The sequence below is a fragment of the Lactuca virosa genome, chromosome 8, assembly GCF_052849685.1.
Source record: "Lactuca virosa cultivar CGN04683 chromosome 8, Lactuca_virosa_CGN04683_v6, whole genome shotgun sequence".
NCBI classification, from domain to species: domain Eukaryota; kingdom Viridiplantae; phylum Streptophyta; class Magnoliopsida; order Asterales; family Asteraceae; genus Lactuca; species Lactuca virosa.
Window position 1 is genome coordinate 77,407,362 of NC_136433.1, and position 5,762 is coordinate 77,413,123.

A 5,762-nucleotide genomic window follows, 5' to 3' on the forward strand; every position below is an offset into this window, starting at 1 on the left:
AAGTCGTGGTTGTATTTATATTTTGACTAAATAAAGAGATTTGACTAATTTTGACTATAGTCAGACTAATTTTGACAAAATTATTTTTCCAGATAATTTTTTGTGAACACGATTAATTGGTTTATTATTATAAATAAGGTTGACTAATTTTGACTACCGATACAAGAATCAACAAAGAGTACTTTGACCTAAATTGACTCACCACATATCTTTTGTCCTAAATCGATACACCAACAATCTCCAGTTCGACACCATCACGACGACCCTTCGTCGTCGGTCCATCGTCGTCTGTCCATCGTCTCTCCACACCCTTCCATTGACGCACCTCTGTTCTCTACTAAAAGTCAAACAGGTACTCCATACTCTTTTCTCCGCTCTGACCATCAATGTAGCTAAATATATTGCTCTCATGTCACATACATCACTTTCCTGCAAATTGATTGTTCAATTGCTAATCAATCGACCCCATCATTGCAAAATGAAGAAAAATCATATTGGCCAGATATTGCATGATTAGATAAGTCAATCGATTGAGTGATAACACACTTCTTTTCTTATGCACTCTTGTTAGTTAATTCACAAATGTAATCCCACTAAGTATTGTGCTTTTCGTCTCTCTTGTCAAGGAGGCTTTTGAAGATTGGGTAAGCATTAAGAGTGCAATTATTGCTTATGTTTCTCATTCCTATACCAAAAACAGAAGCGTCTTCAAAATGATATGACAATAAACAACTCTCCTATTGACTTGATGCAAGACAAAACATGGGAATCTATACCGTGGAGGTCACTGCAGATTGGGGATATTGTTTGATTAAGTATGCTCCATTTCTACATTTACAAATCAATCAATAATTATTATTACTATTATTAAAGTTGAATGCAAATCTTAGTGTTCATCTGGTTGTTGTAGGTGAAGGAAGATGAGTTCTTTCCAACAGATTTATTACTCCTTGCATCTACAAATCCTAATGGCATTTACTCTATCGAGGTCTGTTTCAGTCCAAGTTCATTAATTAAAAGGAATTTCAGTTGATTTTTTATTTGATTCATATTACTTTATGCATTTTCCATGTTCATAGACTGCAAATTTGGATGGTGAAACCAATCTTAAAATCAGGAAAGTTATGGAGAAGACATTGGATTATGTGACACAAGAGAAAGCCTCATAATTCAAAGGTTATATAACTTATATTATATGTTTATTATGCTTTTAATTTAAATTATTGATTTTCATTTTTATATTCATGATGACTTTATAACATTTTCAGGCCAAATACAATGTGAACAACCAAATAATTCACTTTATACCTTCACTGCTAATTTGATAGTCCAAAAGCAAACTCTACCCCTTGGTCCAAATCAAATTGTTTTGAGAGTAAGATATTAATATTATGCTTCTTCTTTTTTCTTATTGTTTAAATATTTCCTTTTCTATATATATTTTTATGAAATTTCAGGGATGCAGTCTATGCAATACATAATACATTGTTGGGGTTGTAGTATTTACTGGACACGAGACTAAGGTTTTTTGAATTATTCCATTTCTTATCTTTTCTATCTGTATACAATATTACAATTACAAAACTATGTTTAAACTGTAAAATACAGGTAATAACGAACACCATGAATGTCCATTCAAAAAGGAGTACACCTGAGAAGAAACTTAACAAAGTAATCGCTACTCTTTTTGGTGTTATCCTAACTTTGTGTCTCATTGGTGCTATAGGAAGGTATTATCAACTATCATGCTCATAAGTCAAAAATTTTGTTTCCCATTTTGACATTTCCTCATGCTAATAATATTCTACCCTTTCACAGTGCATTATTTGTGGACATGAGGTATTATTACCTACAGCTTCAAGTTAATGTGGAATCTGAACAGTTTAATCTAGGAAACAGACTTGTGGTCTTTGTTCTTAAGCATCTTTACACTGATTACTCTCTATTCACCAATCATTCCAATTTCCCTTTATATTTCTATTGAGATGATCAAGTTTATTCAGTCAACTAAGTTCATAAAGAATGACTTGCACATGTACCATGTTGAAACCAACACTCTTGTATTAGCAAGAACATCGAATCTGAATGAAGAACTTGAGCAAGTTGAGTATGTTTTTTCTGATAAAACTGGACCTTTAACAAGAAATTTAATGGAGTTATTTAAGTGTTCTATTGGTGGAAATGGTGTTAGTGAGACTGAAATGGGAGTAGCTAGACAGAATGTTGTAGACATTAAAGAGGTATGCAACTGCAATTGATAAATTTGTAAAAAAAACTTTATGCAAATATATAACTTTTGTTTCTTTTTTAAATTATTATTTTTTTAAAACTCACAGGTTTAAAGACCATCAAGTGCAACACGTGATAAGGGTTTCAATTTTGATGATGCTAGAGTTATGTCTGGTGCTTGGAGGAATGAGCTTAATGTTCAGATGTGTAGGGTAATTAATTTAATTTCATATAAATGTTTTAACATAAGTTTTTAATAATTTATTAAGATTTTTTTTTTCGTTGATTGTTTAGGAATTTTTCCGATGCCTTGCTATATGTCATACGGTACTCCCTGGACGTGAAGAGACGTCGGATAAACTTAAATATGAAGTTGCATCACCTGATGAAGTTGCGATAGAGCAAATGCCTTGCTATATGTCATACGGTACTCCCTGAAGGTGAAGAGACGCCTACAATGGTGTATGTTCGTGAACCAAATATTTAGAAAATAGGAAATGTTCAAGATGTTTCATACGAAATCATTAATGTTCTTGAGTTTATATTTTAATAAAAAAAATTATCCTGCCAACCCCATACGATTTTTGAAGATTCTGGTAGGTTGGTGGCTAATAAATTATTTATTATTAGTTCTGATATCATTAGATTTTGGATTCGTAATTAGGTTTGATTTTAGTTTTTATGAAGATGATATGGGTAAAATGGTAATTTTATTCATTTGTATCTGATTCTTAACAACTTTTCAACCAAGGTATACAGTCACTTGTATTGTCATACTGACTTTCATTGCAATTTCATTTAATTTCGACTTCATGTTTTCATAGATTTAACTTCAACAATGTTTCTTGAGTTAGAAATTTTTTTTTATTTTTATTTTTTAACATCTTATAGTTTGTGTGATTGAATAGATTGATGAAAGGACTGCATCTCTTTCCAGTGCCCAAGCCTGATTCCAAACGTAGAATCACTTTTGCTAATCAATCAAATTACATTTCTTTCAGGTAATTGCTTATCATGATTTTAATCAAATTAAATTAAATTTAACTCTTCAAAAATAAATAAAAAGTTATACGTTTTTACAGGCATCATGTCTAGAGGGAAAATGGAGGTCCTAAATCAATTGATCTAAAGGAGGTTGGGCCTTAGTTTGAGTTAAAATTGTATCAGGTAACAATTTTAACGAACGGAAATAACTAGCAACTCTTAAGGGTAAAATGGTAATTTTATTCATACATTCTTATGCTGCTATGCAATTAGGTCGGAATTTTATCCAACACACTCCTAAAACTTGCTCCACATTATCTGGAAGACCATTTGTATATGTTCGAACACGAACAGGACAAGTTGCGACGCCTACTGGCAACATACTCAGTCAAAATAGGTAACAAATTTACCCAAAATCAATCAACATTGTGACACTACTGCCCAACTTCTCTCATACGGTTATTTTAGAAGAATTATTATATGACATTTGTATGCTAGTTTGAAAAAATATTATAACTTGTTATGGATAAATGCAGACCTCTCACTTGTTGGATTACCATTATGTTACGAGAAACCTAATTATTTTCCACAAAATGATGATTTTAGTAAAAAAAAAAAAAAACTTATTTATTTAACCATGTTTTAATCTGCTATTAGATCTAGTTCTAGTAAAAATATATACATTATTCATCAAAATATCAACTATCTGATAAAACATTAAAACATTGGTAAAGTTTAGTTTCTTTAACATGCAATAAATAGCGATGTACTTTTTTTTACTTTGTTTATTACAGCATCATACTCTCATTTCTTCTAATAAAAGTTTGCTTTGTATTTGGTTAACATTAGTATTATTGGGTATATATTTTTAAAGAATCAAACTACGATGCCTTAATAAGAAACAACTGAAAGTACAATGATGTAACAGAAAAAAAAAGTAGGATGTTATAAACTTATAGGCTATAGCACACAAATATATTCAACCATAATATTTACAATTGTTAATTCTTTTACATGATTGCACTTTCTTATTAAGCATTGTACTTTAACAACTCATTTCAATAACAGCTGAACAGTGTTTGTATTAGGACCCGAGTGTTGTTTTAATATCATTGATTGAACGTTATAAGATTGGACATTTTTTGAAAAAGAAAAATCAAATGATTAATGACATACTTACGAATAATTTATGTTTTACTTTTAATATAAATTGTTTTGTTATGCATAATGAATTGCTAAATGAGGAAGCTTCTTCTTGTTGTTAGCCGTCTGAAATTTGTATGAAAAAACTACATCGTATACCGGGATATATAAAAGGGCATTCTGTTTCGAAAAAACAAGTTTTAGGCACAGAAAAGTTACAAATGGAACTAGAATTGGAAAATGAAAAATCAAAAGCCTTAAAGGAGGAAATTCGTGTAATTAAAGAAGAACAACTACAATTTCAAGACTTGCAGATCAAATATCGACAGGAGCAAAATAAGAAAACAGAATTTATGATGAGTGAGCTTTTACGTTTATCTCAATTACATACTTTTAATCCACATTGATATTTATATGTTTGTTTTTGAAATATTGGATAAAATGTATGGATTTTGTTTTTTAAAAATGATATTTAATTTTCATATTATAAATGTGAAGATTTATTTGGTTATTGTTGTTGTATTGTAAAAACTTATAGCATTGCTTTTTCTTGTCTAATTGGATATTGTTATATTTCATATTAAAAATGACATTTAATATTTCAATAATCTCTTAATTATTGACCTTTTTTTGTCTAATAGGATAAATCAGTGACAGACTTGTTATAGTCACTAATTAGTCACCACTTTCTATGGTCACTAATTGAAACAGTGACGACTTTTATTGGTCACTAAGTAGATAAAATAGTGACGACTTTCATTGATCAGTGACAACATTTAGTGACGAAGTGGGTCGTTACAGATTTAGTGACAAGTATATTTTAGTCACTATTTAGTGACCATATTTATATTTGGTCACTAAATCGGTTTTGTGACGGACCTATAGTGACGAAAAGTGACGACCGGAATTTTGGTCACTAAATCATTTAGTGACGACTCATTCTATTGTTAAATGGTCACTAATTGGCATTTTTTTGTAGTGAAAAGATGGTAAATGTAAAATGTATTAACTAGATTGTTGTAGTTTTGAAATTTGTTTACTAGAAATGGTACAATACTATATTATTAATATATTGACCAAATTTATTAAAACCGCCAATCATCATGGCATTTTTTTTAGTGAAAAGATGGTAAATGTAAAATGTATTAACTAAATTGTTGTAGTTTTGAAATTTGTTTACTAGAAATGGTACAATGCTATATTATTTAACATATTGATCAAATTTATTAAAATTGTCAATCATCATGGACTATTTATGATTATATGAAGAAAAAAATGATAAAAAAATTAAAAAAATAGTTCATATTTTAAGGTCCAACATGTTTATATGATAATCTACTTTTTATGAAATTAAAATAATTTTAATTAATTTTTCATTAGATTGTACTACAAATAATCAACGACAA

At 29.6% G+C, this 5,762-nt stretch overlaps 1 pseudogene; it reads left to right on the top strand.

The window, feature by feature from the left end:
* The first annotated feature begins 584 nt into the window (after window positions 1–584).
* Window positions 585–3,324, top strand: LOC145130507 (phospholipid-transporting ATPase 3-like; annotated as a pseudogene).
* The last annotated feature ends 2,438 nt before the right edge of the window (window positions 3,325–5,762 follow it).